The sequence below is a fragment of the Electrophorus electricus genome, unplaced genomic scaffold (genome assembly GCF_041902795.1).
Source record: "Electrophorus electricus isolate QZ-2024a unplaced genomic scaffold, ASM4190279v1 Scaffold36, whole genome shotgun sequence".
Classification (NCBI taxonomy): domain Eukaryota; kingdom Metazoa; phylum Chordata; class Actinopteri; order Gymnotiformes; family Gymnotidae; genus Electrophorus; species Electrophorus electricus.
The window spans coordinates 1,313,336-1,332,805 of NW_027658649.1; the positions used below are offsets into that span (position 1 = coordinate 1,313,336).

The 19,470-nt window shown below is 37.6% G+C and overlaps 1 non-coding gene across 1 annotated transcript; it reads left to right on the plus strand.

Moving 5' to 3' along the window:
* The first annotated feature begins 1,906 nt into the window (after positions 1-1,906).
* trnai-aau (transfer RNA isoleucine (anticodon AAU)) lies at positions 1,907-1,980 on the plus strand. Its single transcript has one exon. It is a non-coding gene; the product is annotated as a tRNA-Ile (tRNA).
* The last annotated feature ends 17,490 nt before the right edge of the window (positions 1,981-19,470 follow it).

Below are 19,470 nucleotides of genomic sequence, written 5' to 3' on the forward strand. Positions count from 1 at the left end.
ATACATTTGAAAACCCACAGGTTTGTGAATTTGGGTCTCTAAATCATACAAAAGTAGGTTTTCTATTGCTGAACAGTTAGCTAGCTAACAAACTACCAGCACCTAAACGATCAAAGTTGAAAGCTGAACAATGAAATGGTTCCACAAGGAATGGTTTATAGCCCCGAGTTTCACACTCGCTGACCTCAACTGTTAGCTAGCTAACTAGCGTATCGCTGTGATAAAGCGATACAATCTTTAGCAATGAGGACATGAATAAAGTATCCTTTACAATTTTCACAATATTGTGAAATTTAATTTGCTGGCATTGGAGGTTATTAAATATTCACAATATCAATAATAATTCCTTGGCTCACAGAATCAGACATTACATTTTTGCTGTTATGGCAGCTGTTATAAAGATCATATTTATACAGAACCCTGTTCAGTTAGTGCTAGTATTGAGGAACCATTGCATAACTAATAGCGGTACAGAGACAGAAACATCATGTGTTCAGATGAATAACTGGATGTGTGTGAGACAGTCTGTGAGAGGTTTGCATTTGTGTGTTGCATGACTATGAGTGGGAAAACCATATAAAGGTAAAAACATTACCTCTGCAACAAGGATCTCTTCTATTTGAAGGAAAGGTTTAAGTTAGACACAGTCTCAACAGAGTAAGTTAAATCTGTCTGTGTTAAGACCAGTTGACATATCAGTGGTTTATCACTGATTATGTCTGCCACTGAGATACCACAAATTAAGCTTTCCAGATTCCAAGACATACAGTTGTGCAGTGTGAGCCATACATCAATTTGAAAACTTCAAAAGTCACGTAATGTGTGCATGGCATAAGCGTATTAGCAGGTCCCGAAAACATTTGCTATCAGAAAGGATTTCATCATAGAAAAAAAACTACAAATTCTAGACTTGAGAATGTGAGCATCAATCCCACTAACACTCACATACTAAAAGAGCACTCTACCACTTGACCTAGTTCTCCTAGAGTGGGACTTGTTTGCAGATCGGACAAAAGCTGAAGACACAGTGGAATGGCAATTCTCTAGGAGATCATACCAAATCCTGCATCCACCCTAAATATTTCATCTAGCTGTGAAGTCAAAAAAGCTTATTCCTGAAATGACAGGAATAGTTCTTGCAGATTCTGATATGCTATGCAAACACTATAAAATGTGAGCTATGTTAGATCTGGCAGCCATTGGCTCTAACTGTCTCTTTTTATTGAGTTAAGCAATGCTTACAGAATAACTTTCTATGGCTTCAAATACTTCCAAGAATTAAACCTTGCAGAGCTCTGTAGCTAGACACATTGTCTCTGTAGGTTTGACATGTTCATTTGACAAACTAGCTAAAATAGCATCTTTTGGTTTGAATAAATTGCCCCTTAGACCCAGACAAAAAATTGCTCAAAATCTTTCTGCTTATTCATGCAGCAATGACACAGATTTCCAAAGAAAGAGGACGTATGGTTAAAGCTAGAAAAAAATGCCTACTCTGTGCTCAGGCAGAAAATCTGATATTTTAAATATGTCCCTAAAAGGTTTATATTCCTTGGCTCACAGAATCAGACATTACATTTTTGTTGTTATGGCAGATTTCATGGTGTAATAGACAGCACTATGTAACTCGCAGCAATAAAGCTCAGTGGACTTTGCAATTGATGATTTCGTCACTGTGTACAACTGCACTGAATTGCTCTTTAACAAAAGCTTCTCCACATTTGCTTTTGAAGTTTAATTCAAAAGTTGGCTACAGAATAACCATTTGTCAGAGGGAACAATAAGTGTCAACTTTCACCTATGCTCGGTCGAAAAAGTGGCCGTAATCTCGTTGACACCAAGTCTACAATTTCATGGAAAGGTTCCCTTCAGTGCTGCACCAAAAACTGCGAAATGAACGGAGAAAGGCCGATTAGCTCAGTTGGTCAGAGCGTGGTGCTAATAACGCGAAGGTCATGGGTTCGATCCCCATATGGGCCATGTGGGTTTTGTTTGATGAATGACCCCTTGTCAACAAACCACCTGTTTGAACTTGTGTTGCTTATAACATTGCTTGTAAATCACAATCTGCTAAGACATGTTCCAAGTACATGAGAGTGTGTTCTTGATTACAAAACTTTGCCCATCCTCCCCATCAAATTATAGCCAGTTAGGTGTCTGGCAGTGCCAGGGAGTTCAAATCCTTTAGTCTGAAATGTGTTGGGATATGATTATGCCTGCCACTGAGGTCTGACAGCTCCACAGTTGCCTTGTGAAAAGAATACAGTATAGACCGGCACCCACATACATTACTGTACACATCAGAGATCAGCGCAGGAATATCAGTTTGTAAACCCGCCAAATCTGCCCCCACAGGCTCCCTGAGTTCTACTAATCGCTCCAACACCTTGTTTCAACCTCAGTTTCTTTTTTTTTGAAGCGCATGAGGCAGCTTCAGCTATTTCCACAGGCAATCATATTAGATGTGCCATCAGTAACCAGACATGTGACTTTATTTTATTCCCCATTCTTCCATAAGAGAGGATTTCACACAGGCCAAATTTTCAGCCGTATGCGCCTGCAGGAATTTCACAACACCAAGTAGTGTAGACTTCAGAAATGTGTTGTCATCTATAAAATGGCAGGTCACAGCCAAGAAGGCATCCACATTAAGAGATGTCCACATATCTGCTGACAAACTCATTGCAGGAATTTTCTGGACCTCAGCTTTGGCCTTCTCTTTCTCTTATTGGCATTTGGCCTCAACCATGGCCTTTACAGTCTAAAGGGAAGGAAGAAAATAATTATATATATTTTTAATACTACTCTCATAATGTATCCATGTCACCACACATACCTTCCTAGTTAGGAGAATATAAGTTGAATCCAATTTTGCTACCAAGTCCCTGAAGCTTTTATCCTCAACTATGCTAAATGGCTGTGTGTCTCTAACTATCATGGGGACCAAAGCCTCATCCAGGTCTTCCTTTCTGGTCACTGCTTTGTAAAGATTAGATTATACTTTGTCACCAAAAAATATAGTACTCACCAATGAAATTCACTTTATAATCCAATCCAAACTGCAAATAACATGTAAGGTGCAGAGAATAATGCAATATATATATATATATATATATATATATATATATATATATATATATATATATATATATATATATATATATATATATATTTATGTATATAGAGTATATACACATTTTATATACATGTGCATAATAACGTTAACACCTTGTGACAACTGATAAATAAGCCAAATGACATTGGCAAGGGTGACAGTAGGAAAAACTCACTGGAATGGTGGAAGGGACTTGGAAGGTGTCAGACTCAAAAGGGAACTCATCCTCCTTCGGTTAACCCTGGATAAACCTGGGCAAAGATGAGTTGGGTAGAGGATGGCTGACAAATTGTAAGCATGAAAGATACACTACAGCATTCCTACACAAAGACATCATAGGAGATAGAAACAGAGCACAGTTCACCTGGATAGAACACCTGGGTAGAAATACAGTAACTCATTATTATAACAGTACAAAGAAATGAAATGTGGATCATCCAGGTGAGGTTCATCTGCTAATCTGCACATAAATATTGTTTGTGACAGTGCAGAATGTTGCAGGTAAATGGAGGGCAAGGTGCTGTCATTTTAAGCATTTTAAGGCAGGTCCAGGAAGGAGAAACCCCAGCAGGTAGGAAAAGTTAGTGGGGAGCACAGATAGCACAGCACTCCAGAATCATGTACTGGAGCATGGTGTGTCCACTGGGAGGAGGTGGGGTGGTTGGAAGAGCATAAAAGACTGTTGTTACTGCAAAGATTCATTTAGACCTTTCATTTGGACTGTTATTCTTTTTTTAGGGGGCGGGGGGGGGGCATGTATTTAATGAAATAATAACGAAAAATTAATAGATGAATTCATACCAACTCAAATTTGCTGGTAAAGAAATCATTTGTAAGGTAAAAGTTATTTTAAGAGTGATGTTAAGGAATTTTTTTAAATGTTAATTATAATTTCATTAGAATAATTCTAACATCTACGGGATGATCTGAAGGTTAAAGAAAAAAGAGGTGGACCTTATGGGCAATAAAGCAAAAGTCGTTATTGTAGTACAAGACCCTTTGTTCTAGCTAAGTGATCTGCTGCATCTCAGTTTGAGTCATGTAGAATTCTAAAGACAGAAAGTCTTTATTCTGGCATAAAATAAAACTGAAGGGGGAAACATACTTTGAGTTAGTACCAGTAGTTATTGATTGTACACAAAGTCCAGTATGCATCCAAATGTAATCAAGAGATATCTGTTGGAGCTGAACATCTCCAACTCGTACAATGCAATGTTTCTTCTTTGTGTCAAATGAACTTAACAATTCAAACATCCATAACTGGCCGTGTTTCTTGCCAACATACTGGTGTTTGGACTTATGGGATTACATGTCTGTTGCCTTCAATAGCTTAGTTGGTAGAGTGGAGGACTGTAGAATTTAAAACTGTTATCCTTAGTCTGTCAGTTAAAATCTGACTCAAAGGAAGTTTGTTTTTTCACATACAAGCTTCTTTTTTAAGTGAGCAAAAAGAGCGTCCCCTGACCAGGAATCAAGCCCAAGTTGCAGTGGTGAAAGTGTTGAATCCTAGCCACTCACCCACCAGCAATAAAGCTCAGATGCTTCTGACAAACATTTTTCAAACTCTGTATTCCTAGTATACTGACGATGTTTGTATGCATACTGGACTTGGTATGCATGAGCATTAGGAGGTCATAAAGAGAGGTATTCATATTTCTTTTTATTCCACATAAAAATTAAGTTTGAAAGAGAATCCTAGCCACTAGCTCACCAGGGATAAAGGTGACAGTTTCCTCTGACATGAACATGACCTACATTCATTGGTAACATTTTGATCGAAACCAGGCAAAAGTATTTAGTCACTAGCTGAAATAGCTCAGCTGGGTGAGTGTTAGATTGAATATCAAAAGACTCCTAGTTCAGTCCTGGGTTTTGGTAGCTGTGCAAGACCAAGCTCCTCATCAAACTGTCCTCTTTTTAAGAATATTTCATAAACTTTTACATTCCTTTCCTAAAAACGAATGACATTACTGTTTTTACGCTATTGTTAGAAGTCATAGTGTAATAGTGCTCTAGACTTTGAATTCAGTGATCCTACTTAAACTTTAGTGGAATTTGCACTTCCTTATGATATGTTTCCTCACTGCACAGAGAGCCATTTGAACATTGGCTTCTGTATAAACGCTTTTGAAATGTTTTTCATTAGTTGTCTACTGGCCAAACCACTGGACAAGGGGAGGGTAGGTGTCAGCTTGCATGTATGCTTGTGTTGGTATCCTGGTTCACACACTCCCTGTGTTTTCATGGAATGGGGCCTACCTCAGCTTCCTTTGGCTCATGGATGGGCTTTGTCCTACCAAAAAAGGTGATGCAAATAAGTCATCTGCTTACTAAAGTTCTTGAAAATCACACTCTGCGAAGAGGCATTGCATAATGCAAAAAAACCTTCAGAAACAATACACTCTAATGACAGCAACCAACATACTTAATACAGGAGTGACCTCAGGGGTGATCTCATCCAAAGGCCACAACAGGAACAACAGGCTTAAGAAGGGACACATGAAATGACCTCAAAACACAAAAGTGAGCAGGTAAGTTGAGTTGATATGTGACTTCATTAATGTGCTTGGTCATTTCATATGGACCGATATACTTGGGACCTAACCTGCGACATGACCCCGGCTTGCGGTAGTCCTGTGTAGAGAGCCACACTCTGTCACCAGGTTGGTATATCGGGTTCTCCCCTCTGTGCCTGTCCGCAATTTCCTTATACGTTCAGAGAACTCATACAATACACTGATCTGTTTCCTCCCATACCCTTTCGCTCCGCTGCATCCACTCATCCACAGCGGGGAAACCAGCTGATATGGAAGTCCATGGGACATTTGAGGCTGATAACCTAAAATACAATAAAAAGGAGTCAAGCCAGTGGATGAACTAGTAAGTGAATTTTGGGCCATTTCTGCCAATAAGAGGAACTTGGACCGGTCTGATGGATTGTTCATATAAAAACAATGTAGGAATTGGCCATTTGACTGTGGATGTAAAACTAATAGCTACCCCGATGTGTTCAATATAGGAAGCCCAAACTCGAGATGTGAATTGATGTCCCCAATATGATATTATGTCCTCTGGGATGCCAAATATACGGAACACCTGGTTAAACAAGGCTTCCACAGTTTGGCAGGCTGTAGGCATACTCGGAAACACAATGAACCACACACCCCTGGAGAATCCATCAACTACAGTGAGGACAGAGAGGTCAGTAACGCAATCTAAGGTGATGTGAGACCAAGGACTTTCTGGTACGGGAAGAAGCATGAGCTTTCCTGTGGGTAGGGTCTTAGGCATCTTGCTTTGACTGCAAATTGAACATGAAGAAACATACTTATAAATATCGCTTGTCATAGCCCTGAACCAGCGAAGAATGAGCCCACTTCAACAGATGGTCACAGCACAAGGTAGGTAATGTTTTCCCGACAGACATTCCATTGGGATGACTGTGTCTTGTATGGCTTGTTTATTCCATCATCTATTTTATATACACTTGTCTATTTAATCATCTATTGTAACTTGGACTTGTCGTATCGTTGTGAAAGTACAGCTCCTACCCCGATGTTAGCAGCATCAGCTTCCACGACAAATGGAATGGAAGGATCAGGATGTCGACGTATGCTAGTCGTGGTAAAAGCTTCTTTCAGTTTCCTGAATGCTTGATCAGCCTCCTGATTCCAAAGTAGCTTGGTCATTGCTCCTTTCAGGAGGGCTGTGAGAGGAGCTGCAATGCTGCTAAAATTCCATATGAAGCATCGGTAAAAGTTTGCAAATCCCAAGAATCTCTGGAGTTTTTTAACTATAATAGTAATGGGCCACTGGAAGATGGCATTGATCTTCTTATCATCCGTAGTGATTTCACCATGGCTGATCACGTATCCTAGAAAAGTTATAGTTGGAAGGTGGAACTCACATTTCTTTCCCTTTACAAACTCAATAAACTTTTACTCTTTACTACTCAATGCATAAAGCTGTCTGTGTTTGATGTGCTCTCATTTTCCCACCACATCCATTTAGCAGTACTTCTGAATAACCGAAATGGCTTAAAACAGCTGAGGGGATGTTTGAAACTGAGTGATAAGATGTTCAGCAATTTATATATGATAATACAAGGCAGTAAATTAAATTGGGCTGAACTGGACAATAGTACCTGGCATGAAAAGTATGTCGTAGAGAGAGTAACAAAAAACTCAACCTCTCACCTCGCGCTCTGAGATGTCTCCGTCACTGTCTGTAGTGTCCTCTAGGATACTGCTGCCCTCACTAAAGTGTGTCACCCTGACCGGGTCAAACATCTCTTGAACATAATAACTACACAATGGAAAATCAGCTTCAAGTGCTGCACTGAGCAAGAGTGCACTGTAAATGGCCAGATATAAATGGCAATGTCAGTAGTAAATTTATATATGCAGTCATGGAACAGGACCTAGCTGTAGAGCACAGCTTTAAGGTGCATATTATGATGTGCTCTTAGCAATCATCCTCCTGGCTGTGTCTTGCTCTTTTGGCCAAATGTTTCTCTTCCAAAGCAGACAGACCAGACTCGCTGCATATTACTCCGTGCACTATAAATAAACCACATGTATAATGCCTTGTAAACAATGGAAGAAGGGAAATTTGAATTGTGACTACTCTGTTAAAGGGGCGGATAAGGCACCCCACCCAAACCCCCCGAAAGCTGTTCTGTTATCCCTAATTGCTATGCAATAGTCCTGTGATTAACTCAAAGGCTGGAGAAGTTTCACCTTTCTCTACTTGAATCCTGAAGGCTGTTTGGTTCTGTAGCCCACAATCCATCCTGTGTAATTAAACATTCACATCATAACTCGACCCCGTGCAATAGGGCAAACTCACTCGGATGGGGGAAAGGATCACAGACTACCTGTACTGCTGCCGCAACTCTGCGGCCATTCCAACAACATCCACATACATTCCAGCAACATCCTATTATAGGACACAGTGGGCTTAAGTACACCCATTTAATAGCATGTTGGACCTTCTTTGGCCTCCAGAACTGCAGAAATTCTTTCTGGCATAGTTTCCACTATGTGCTGAAAATACTCTGCAGGAATCTTGGTCCAATCTTCATAGGATATTTTCTCTCAAATTACATGGAGGGACTGACATGTTCTAAACTGCCTGTTATACTCTTACAGCCGCTTTGAAATACAAAAAAAACATATTTATCTTCCACTCCACTCAAGGATGGCCACACTTGGAATTTCCCTTGGCACATTTAAAACATTGTGTGAGCCAGATAGCTTCTGATTTCAACCTTCCAATGCTCTGAGTATTAGTGTTCCATGCATATGAGTTGCTTCAACACGTCCATGCGTGTTGTAAAGAAACACAGTGTAAGCAGTATTAATGAAAGTGCATCTCTACCTCAACAGTGCATCTCTACACTTTCGAAATGCGCTGCAAATTTAGAAAACGCATACAACTTCAGGAACAAAGTATCAAGCACAGATGAAGACGTTTCTATGGTTATCTCGGTTTTATAAATATTAGCCTATAGAGTTGGGCTTAGTACGTGAATAAAAGATGGAATTAAACATGCATAAATTACGGTGTCCTGGAAAACCCATCGTGCTGCAAATAAACAAAGCATATTCATCAAAGTGGTAACACACTTTAGAAATGCGGTGCAAATTTAGAAAACACATACAACTTCAGGAACAAATCCTGTCACAACATAACGGAAGTGCTGTTTCCGGAGGACACGGAAAGGGGTGGACTTCTATGAGATTAGCGTGAAGTCTATTGGAAGTAGTGACAACTGAGTAAAAAGGGTTGTTTTTTTCCAGTTACCACGGTGTTATCAAGGGTAGGTATGTGATACAGAATTGAAGACTGACCTATTCATGCTCTGCATTCTTGCATATTTATTTATACATAAGGCAGCCTTAAAAACATGGGATGGAAATCCCATTTAACACAATATGCACTGTTTTACAGTCAGAGTGAAATGAGTAACATTCTCCTTTTAATATATATATTTTAAATGTTAAAATTCTTAACTATGTCAGTTAAGCTGCCAAAAATGCCCCTTTTGAAATTTGTATTTCTAATGTCACAAGAACACTTTATTGACCTATCTCTGCCTATTCAGCCTATAGAGGTTTAGCACACCCACTTAAATTGCCTTTCTCAGGCATTTCAGCTCTGAGTACCTTTTGAATGAAGCACAATACAGGGCAGCCAATCATAAAGGAGCTCATTTATCTTACATCCGTCTTAAAGGTGCAGTAGCAACAGGTGCCTGTTGAATTCCAAGCGATATATATATAGAGAGGTTGGAAATTGGTTGTGCAAAAAAAAAAAAAAACCAGGCTGAAAACGAGTCGTTTCCGCTCTGTGAATTGGGAGAAAGGGACAGTGTGTGGAAGCCCAACCCCAGTCATATAGGTTTGCTTCTAACAGTACCATTACCATCACCCACTCTGGTGCACTAGTTTGAGTGTATTAGAACTAGTAGCAATGCTGAAGCATTACATGTATCTATAACAAATATTCTGACCATGATGAAGTGATAGGTTTGTTAAGGCAAACTGTGTATGCAATACATGTTGCTTAGGTCACTTGCTCTAATTGTACACAACTCTAAAGCTACACAACTGTACATTAGTTAAAGTCTACACAGTGTCAGTCATGTGAAGTACAACTGAAAGTTCCCCTGTTGTATTCTTCCAACAATCAAGTTCTGCGTAAGTTGGGGCAAAATAATATGAGCTTCACATCAAAGAACATTTTAAACAAATGGACTGTATGTACATCTTTTTTCTAATGTTACAATTGAAGTCTAAAGTTATATCTCTTATCAGTGGAGGATGCACTTGCTCAAACCTTTCCTTTAGATTCCTTTTGTACACACTACAGACTGTGACCTCGAGATGCTTGAATGAATGTTGAACATTCACACTTGTGCATGAGTGCAGACTGTTAGCTAATGCATCATGATGAGCCTATCCTTTTTGAGTTACTTATTGAGATCATTCTCATAGCGAGTTCATTACACCTTGTGTACTCGATGTAGTGCGGTGAGCAGTTTCAATCTTAGTTACAATCTTAGTTATCAAAGACTCACTCCACCGACCAAAGCCTCTTCTCTTAGACAACATGACAAAACCATTGCAGCTTGAGAGCAAAAATCGAGCCTTGTAAGAGGTGTTATGTTCCATAGGCAGATTGACATCTTAATGCGATACACATGAACTCAATTTTCTTTGCATACATGTACATTGCACTTGTAATGTTTCTGATATTGCTTCTCTCCTGAATAGCTCAGTCAGTAGAGCATCAGACTTTTAATCTGAGGTCCCTGTTCAAGTGAAAATATTGTTCTTTGCCACTAAAGTGCGCTTGAGAAGTTTCTTGAAATACCTCTAGATCAACCTAAGTCAAGGGACAGGACCCTGTTGCCTTGAGCCTTGTCGGTAGCCGACAAGCTCGCAAAATACACCAAGCCCGTTGTCATAGCAACCAGCACTTAGCTTGCTCGGACTAGCCTAGCTAAGATAGCCTTAATGGGCTAACAAAGACTCATTTCTACGCCAGGCGCACATACTACAAATGCATATTAGCTACATAACTGTTCCAATAAATGCGTGTATTACCATGCTATTCATTAATTTTCCTGTATGTGCACAACTGTAGACCGGGGGTTCTTTAACGTAATCCTCTTCGCAATTAGCTTAGCTAGCTAATAAAGCTAAGCTAGTTAGCCAGCCTAGCTAACTAACTGATATGTTTCAATGTGGAGACGCAGTAAGAGTGTCTCTAATAATTTGAGTTTGTTTTCAGTCGGTACGTACGCTCAAACGGTGTCATACAGTTATTGAATAAATCAGCAGAAGCTGTTATTAAAATAAATTTCTGCGTCTTTTCGAGGTCTTATCTTGACAGTGGTGAAGCTTAGCAGTGGTAACCTACATACGATTCGCATTAAATAAATTAAATACAAAAAAAAACACAAACATCTTTCTACGGTCAACTGAGAAGTCCATGTCTTTGTGAAATTTATTCTATGAGAATAATTTAATACTACTTGCTTTGGAAAAAGCAAACACTTCATGCCAAACTTAAGGTGTGCACGGCACAGTAATTGCTGTAGAAGACACATACATGTATTTTACACAGGCTGTTTATGTCTGTTCAGTACATATGGTTATATTACACCTTGGTTATGTGTAATATGGATATAAATGTTAAAATGTTCTATTACAGAACACGACACCTGTTGCGTTTTATATTGGTAAATCTCTGATATGACCACTGTAACATAAAGTTGCGGTTATAAATACGTGAAACATTTTTGATCGACTGAAATGTAGCTGTATGTACATGCAATATATTTGTGATTATGTAAATTAAACAGCTATTCTTATTCTTATGGCTAGCTAAATAAATTGCAATTTCGTCGTCTTCAAGGCATGGCATGGTGTTTATTCATTCTTCGGCATACAAAATGACGCCTTTTCACGTTGTGGAACTACAAATATGGCGGCCTTTTTTCTTTAGCGTTTTAATGACGTAAAAGCAGAGTCTCACCGTAAAGTCGGGCAGGAGGAGCTGGACTCATTTATTTCTTCGTATCTTTCCCCATCTAGCGGTCAATAACGGGTAGTCTTGAATTGATTTCTATCGCGTAATACTTTGGATATAAATGTTTAAATTTCCTGTTGCAGGACAGACAAAGTATAGTCAACCAGTTCTAACCTTTTGATAAAAACTTGAACTTCAAAGTAGGTGAATCTATTTCCTTAAACCAATCAGATCACAGTTCATTTACATAACATCAATGCTTTGAGTGCTTTAGATATGAGAACATCACAGTGATCTTTCTGCTCAAACATCAGTCAGTCTATAATTCTGTATTATGTGTTTTTATAGCTTCCAACTTTCATGAGTTCCTTGAATCTGTGGAGAAAAGTGCAGACCAATGTAGTTTCTTATTTGTGAACATTTATACATTCATTGTAATTTATTTATCATTTAAATGTTTTATTACTTTTAATTTATAGACATAAGGACACAGAAAACAGTTCATATACTGAATGAATTGTTACAAGGTAATATTTTCTAGATTGTGTTTACCATATGTTTTTATTTCTAAACGTTAATGCAGTGTGTTAATCTGTCACACCGAGGCAGAAGGGGTGAATCTGATATACCCCTCTTCCATTGTCAACTATTCAGAGTCCTCCAGTGGAGCTCATACAACTAAAGAAACACATACAGAGGTCACTGGAGGTTCTAAGTTACATCTAAAGTGGTCTAGTTGTGACGTTGCGAGGATAAGCAGGATGCGGGGACGAGGCACGATGAAACGCACTTTTATTTTTGCAAACATGCAAAACATACAACAAAGCTCAAATACTATGCACATCTCAAACACCAACACACGTACTATGACACACGAGACATATATACACCCAAGCCGATTACACATAACAGAGAACAGGTGAACGACACGAGAGGGTGTGGCAACACAGACGAACACACACACACCAAGATGTTTGAGGAGGGGGCGGGGCCACAACATGACACTAAGCCTGTACACACTGTTCCAACACTACCCTGTAGGGCACCATCTCCATGGAAGTATATTTTTAAAAGCATGTTTGATAACCATATTTATACTGGAACAATTTAATCAAATGAGTTGTGTTTTTTGTTCCTCTCTAAGACGGTTCGGATGCCGATATTGAGATCTGAGTCTGAGCAAGTTGAGAAACCCACTGTGAGGGTTTCTGGGTGCTCTGGAGGAGCACCCAGAAGTCGTACACCTGCACCAAGCCTGAGACCCCTCTGCCCCTGACACAATTGCCCAGGAATGCGGGCATGTACCTAGACTATGAGGATGGACAGCTGTCTTTCTATTACATACTAACATATCTACATATTTATCGGAAACCTCCGGGAGAAGAAGCTGTATCTCCTCTTTGCGCTGCTGGACAGACACACTTATGACACTGTACTCATCAAAAGCAGCACCAGAGATGCACTGAGTCATATCCCGCTACACACCTCTCAGGCCAGCTTGTTTGCACATTTTGTCATAAAACTTAAGCTGTCATTTGTTGCTGTTATATATAAAATTACCAAATTAAAAAATAAATAAATCAAAAAGTACTTGTGGCTAGAGAAGCACAGCCAATCACATAAACAAGATATAATGTCAGTAATGTTTGCGGCAGGTGTTTCAAATGTGCCCAGACTCATATTCAAAAATATCCATGTTTCAACAGTTTGAAGGTGGCCATGACACTAACAGTTTGGTGGAAATTCCACAAGATATCAAACTCCACACTCACACGAACTATTCATTCTCCCATTTGGAACAATCCAGGCTTTACCATGAACAAAAATATTAAACTTTACATCTTGGACAGAAAAAGGCATTACAAACCTTAAACATATTTATCCTAAGACTTGTTTCATGTCACGCCCACAACTAGCCACAAAATATGCTATAGAAAGCCCCCAGTTCCTACAATACCATCAGCTAAGATCACCTATGTGTTCAAAAATCAATTCCGATACCTACATCCATATCAGAATTTATAAACAAACATTCTTAATACAAAAAACCTATTATCTAAGATATACAAAATAATAGTGAAATCAAATCTCACAGTTACTCTCCCATTGAGACAATAGAAGGAACATTTATTACTAGCCCATGACGCTGCAGTTTGGATTAAAATGTGTAACAATAATTACCACATGACAGCAACACTGACCTACAATGCATTCAGTACAAAATAATACAGAGTACATTATACTACACATTGGATGTTTAAAATTGGTTTCACAAGCTCAGCAATCTGTACATACTTTACTCAAATCACAGTTGACGATTACATTCACGCCACGTGGCAGAGCACACCTATCAAGCAATTTTGGCAAGTCGTCATCAAGTTCGAGTTCAAGTTCAAGTGGTTTTATTGTCATTTCAGCTATATATACAAGTACACAACAAAAACGAGACAACGTTCCTCCAGGGCCATGGTGCAACATAAAAACAACAGTGCAACAGACAACATGCTACACAAGTGCAAACAGTCCAATATAGTGCATCACCAACATATCCCATGCTTTAAATAACCATATCCATCCAACACCCTCTTTATGTCTCCTAGGAGACATATCATCAACCAATATGACAGGATACTATGTATAACATTATTATATTGATATAATAAAAATATTCTTGCAAAAAAACAACAAACAAAAAACATATTCATGAACTGGAAAACAAAAAATAATATTAGTGTCACCCAATAGAAAAATCTATTGATAGAGTATATATATCAATAGAATAATTCTCAGAATTAATCAATAACAGAACCAATAATCTAGAGTGGACACCTTTGATAAAATCCATACAGAGCCAATCCATAAACGATAAATATCACACTCTAATACGTGTACATATACAATCCAACATACATGTACTCACACATAACCATATACATAGATACATACATACATACATACATACACACACACACACACACACACACACACACACACACACACACACACACACACACACACACACACACATCATTCCTGTAATGGTGCAGATGGCGAATACTTAAAAATATTATATATACATTTTGCGTTTGTCTGTTCATCTGTCTGTCTTATTTTGAATAATAAAGCTCTAAAGGTCCACTGATGGGGGGTAATAAATTCATATATTTATTTCTCCAGATTTCTAACTCTGAGAGAAAAAAAACGTCCTTTTACAAATTGCACCTCGTTGTGGACCTCGGCTAGGTTTACATTCCAGGTGATTATTTTTAAGTTATAAATAAAAAGAAATAAAAAATAAAGTGTAACAGTTCCCGATGAGGCGGTATGGTGGAAGCGGGCCAAAAAAATCAAAATCTTCAATATGTCGCATGTAATTTACTCTAAATAAAAATATTTAGATATGATTTACATACGAGTTATATTTTTAGGCCTACTAAATGTATACTTTAAATACGTTTATTAATTAGCACAGATAATATATCTGCTCTTTATACTTGGATTTCTAACCTACATATTTAAAAATTTAACTGATGTATTTATTTCTGCAGATTTCTAACTCTGAGAGAAAAAGACGTCCTTTTACAAATTGCACCTCGTTGTGGAACTCTACTAGGTTTAATTCCAGGCGAGTATTTTTAAGAGGCTAGATTTGTGCTCACAAGCTGCGATGGTGGTTTTTTCATAGCTTCTAAAAGAAGAGGCTGTGGTCAGGGTGGAGTGAATCTTTGATAACCAAGATTGTTGTTGTTTTGGCCTTCGAATAGACAATGGCATTATCCAGTGTCAGGTCTTTCTCAGTAAACTGCAGAGAATGATATAGTGGGCAAGAAATGGTCAAGCACAGTTTAATTGGTTGTGTGTTTGTGAAAAACACTAGAGCTCTCTGATACATTTTTGGTTCAAGATTTAATAATCATGCAAATGATTGTGATTAATGCTTTGTCTGTTTAATTCAAATATTATACTATAAACCTAATATTTTAATAGGGTTGGCAACTTTCTAGATCCGATTACTACATGTGTTGTTCATGTAACTGTGCAAATAAACTGCAAACACAATTACTTTTAGAAGTATCATCCAGTTTGTTTTCACAATTGCCAAAATGTAATGAATCACAGCCAGTGTTCTAAAACAGAGCTGGAATGTATTCCTGGTTGATGTGCCCTGTTTCTGGTTATATAATATATAAAAAAAAAATAATAAAAAAAAAAAAAAAAAAATTGGTGGATGAATTTTCAATGAAAGTGCTTCACTCAGCAGCCATTAATGATTCTTATATCCAGTATGAATAAATTGAAATTCCTATCCTTGTATCAGGTGCAGCAATTATGTGTAACAATTGTGAAGCAAAAAAGCAAAAGCAAAATTGTAATATAACAATATAGGTAATATAGAACTTGATCTAATGATATTAATTAGGCTATGCAAATAAAACAACTACTTCGGTAGCACATCATTCATGCCTGTTGAATAGGCAGTTTTTTGCTTTGCAGATACTTGAAATCTTTTACTAATCTTTCCCCAAATCCAGTAGGAGCTGCTTTTTACATTAACATGCCAGGATACACACTCACTGGATGTTTAATCTTTCTAGTGGTTAAGCTATATTCTTATAGTCAAGAAAGATATTTTTTAATTATTAATCAGTTAAAAGGATTTCTTACTGTAGGCCTATTATAAACAACATGGAGGAAATTAAAATAAAAATACTTGAGTTAGACAGTGGACACAGGTTGCTAATAAATCAAGTAAATGAAACTGGATGGACTGCTTAATTATGTAACAACACAACATTTATGGCGACGAAGATGTTTCACACATATACATTCTTACGTGATGCTGACCTCGATATCCATATTTCACATTGATACTGTAACACTATAGATGAACCTAAACCTCACATTCTCGTCACATTGATAAGCTTTTTGAAAGTTTGATCATGATCAAAGATCATGATCTTTGTTTTCTAAGTGTGTTTCCAAATTGCCTTTGACTGCTGTATGCCTAATTGCGGCATTTAGCACCTCATTTCGTCTCTAATTTTTGACATGTACTCTTGACATAAGTCTTGCATAAGTGGAAAGTCAATCAGCCCCCGTTTAAAAATGGTAAGCTTTTACTGTCACGTTAATAACATCACACACACGCACACATAATGCTTCGACTGTCCTACACTTTAAATATCTTTTGCACATTATGGAGGGTGAGCATAGTTACCAGTTCCCTTCATGCAAAAGGGTTGTCTTAGGTTACTGTAAAGTCTAATGCACATTTGGAATTATTAAAAGTAGTTTATAATCAATACGAAATTTTACTGGGAGCTAAAGTAAAGTAGCTAAGATATGATTGATGTGATCAAATTTTCTAGCTCTATTAAGAACTATGGCTGCTGCATTTTGAACTCGCTAGGCACTTTAGGCACTTAATAGCACAGCTAGATAGTAAGGGATTACAGTAGTCCAATATTGAAGTAATAAATGCATGGACTACCTTTTCTGCATTATGTGTGGAGAGCATGCTCCTAATCTTTGAAATGTTTCTAAGGTGGAGAAAGGGGGTCCTAGAAACATTATTTATTTACGTGAGCTTCGAACGAGAGACTGGGATCCATAACTCCAAGATCTTTAACTGTTAGAGAAGATGTGATTGGGAGACCATTGAGGTTCATTGAGTAATTAGAGAGTGGAGACCTAGCTGACTCTGGGCTTAATAGAAACACCTCTGAATGTCTCTGAATGTTAGAAATTAATTAAAAATACTAATGTCAATGTATTTACAACGCATGTATTTAGGACGTAATTTTTTCAATCACAACAAAATATGTTGTTGTATTTTTTGCATTATGCTTACTACAGAATTAACAGTCAACTGTTCAGTGACTGCATGTAGAGTTGTAACACTGCTTATTACTAGAACTGTGGCTAGAATCAAAATCAACGCTAGTGTCGTTCCTAAATCCCCAATCAGCTAGTCGTAAAGTTAACATTCAAATAGAAAATAAAGATGCAGACTTCAGAATTAGTTAAAGAGAATAGCTGAGAGAATAGAATAAATTATCCATTACTACCCCTGTCTTTTATCATCCTTCCATCCCTCCATCCCATGCCATCTTCCTCTATTATTTGCTTTTCTATTTTGTTCTGGTATCTCCTTATCTCTTTTTAAAAAAGACATTGGCCAAAAGACTAACTAAAACACTGACATACTTAAGACCTTTAATATTTTTATAAAATATAACATTAAAAGGAGAATGTTACTTATTTCACCCTGACTGTCCACTTATATATCTGTTTTGAGTATGATTTTCCTTGTTCAAGTGAAAACAGTAACAAATGTAGCATGTCACAAATATATACATTACTATGTATGAAAAATGAAAGACATCAACATGAAACACCGGAGCTGATTTCAGTTAAGCACCTAGTTATGGAAACTATAAAGACTAACATTGTCATAAAAATGTTGTGAAAGTTAATGCTTAGAAGATTACAAGTGGCTAAGACATACGTTGTTATAGGCTGTGCTTACTGATGTACACCAGGTGGACATAGTGTCAAAGCAGAGGGTCTGATGGAGCAGGTGGAACATCAACATTTAAAACAAAAATGAACTGCTTGTACTTAGTGAACTAAATAAAGCATAAGCGTCCTATGCATGGCATACAGATCCATATAAGCTTTGATAAAATCCATCCTCATGTAAAAGATGTATTGTCCCAATCATAGTAAGTGAAAACTATGACATAAAAAACTTTCCTTACCTAATACAAGCAGGCAATTATCTTTTAATTTGACCTACCCCAGTAAATCACGGTACCTAAGTTGATGAATAACAGGAATAATCACAAACTTCTAATGAAGCAAAGTAATATATAATTACAATTATAAAGGACTAATTTGGTTTGTCTCCCCCAAAGGCATTAGAATGTTCTTTATATAACAGGTGAAAACGACCTACACCAATGTGATATACAAACCAATCCTGCTTTTATTACACAGAAGAGCTGAGCAATTATGGGGAGGCACCCTAAAAAGTTGAGGGTGGAATTACCTGTCAATAAACAAAGTACAGAATAGATAAGCAAAACTATTCTGTTGCATCATCTTTGAAATGACTCTGCAAGGAAAATGTTGATATGAATAAATGCTTGTATTCCTTTCTGATACAAGTCAAAAAATATCTTTAAAGTGGCTCAAACATGAGAACTATGTGCATTCCTTCACAAACATATACAAATCAATGAAAAAAATCTCCCCTATGTTTATATACACAAGTGTCTGTGGGAGCCCCAAAGCTATATTATGCATTCAAATAACAAAATATATATCACAGTCCCTACAAAAAATGAAAGTAAAAAAGCAAACAAACAACAAAAAGGGGAAAATCATAAATGAAAATATCCCATTTACTAATGTCATGTTTGTAAGCAGCCCTGCTTTCCTGCTTCCTAAAATGGTGACATATTTTAGGTACTCAGGCCACTGGAAACAAAAATATACACAGCAGTTCTTCCACACATTTAGAGGAACCTGATTTTTTTGTTAGATAAATATGTGTCGGTTATGACCGTTAAAAAGACCTGAACAAAAAAAATGTTTGGATTTTTATTCGCTGTCACCTTTCATCACGGGCAACATAAAAATTCACACTACTACAATATCGCTAACATGTTACTGGCATGCGAATAAGACACCTGAGCACAGAGAGAAACCCAGTGTTATGAGTACAGTTGACATTGGAACTAGCTAGATAGCTCATATTAAGACACTTCTTTGGAGAACACGTGCTCAAGTGTTTTCCCCACAATCTATATGCA